This window comes from Cebus imitator, unplaced genomic scaffold, assembly GCF_001604975.1.
Source record: "Cebus imitator isolate Cc_AM_T3 unplaced genomic scaffold, Cebus_imitator-1.0 Scaffold150, whole genome shotgun sequence".
NCBI lineage: Eukaryota > Metazoa > Chordata > Mammalia > Primates > Cebidae > Cebus > Cebus imitator.
Genome location: NW_016107465.1, coordinates 2570076 through 2570678, shown reverse-complemented (window position 1 = coordinate 2570678; position 603 = coordinate 2570076).

Here is a 603-nt window from a genome sequence, read left to right as displayed (position 1 = left end):
AAAGGATATCAGAGATAGAAGATCAAATCAATGAAATAAAATGAGAAGGCAAGATTAGAGAAAAAGTGAAAAAAAATGAACAAACCCTCCAAGAACTATGGGATTATGTGAAAAGACCTAATCTACGCTTGATTGGCATACGTGAACATGACGGGAAGAATGATTCCAAGTTGGAAAACTCTTCAAGATATTATCCAAGAGAACTTTCCCAACCTAACAAGGCAGGCCAATATTCAAATCCAGGAAATACAGAGAATACCACAAAGATATTCCTCAAGAAGAGCAACCCCAAGGCACATAATTGTCAGATTCACCAGGGTTGAAATGAGGAAAAAATCCTAAGGGCAGCCAGAGAGAAAGGTCAAGTCACCCACAAAGAAAAGACCATCAGGCTCATAGCGGATCTCTCAGTAGAAACCCTGCAAGCTAGAAGGGAGTGGGGTCAATATTCAACATCCTTAAAGAAAAGAACTTTCAACCCAGGATTTCCTATCCAGCTAAACTAAGCTTCATAAGTGAAGGAGAAATAAAATCCTTTAGGGACAAGCAATTGCTGAGAGATTTTGTTGCTACAAGACCTGCCTTCCAAGAGCTACTGAAGGA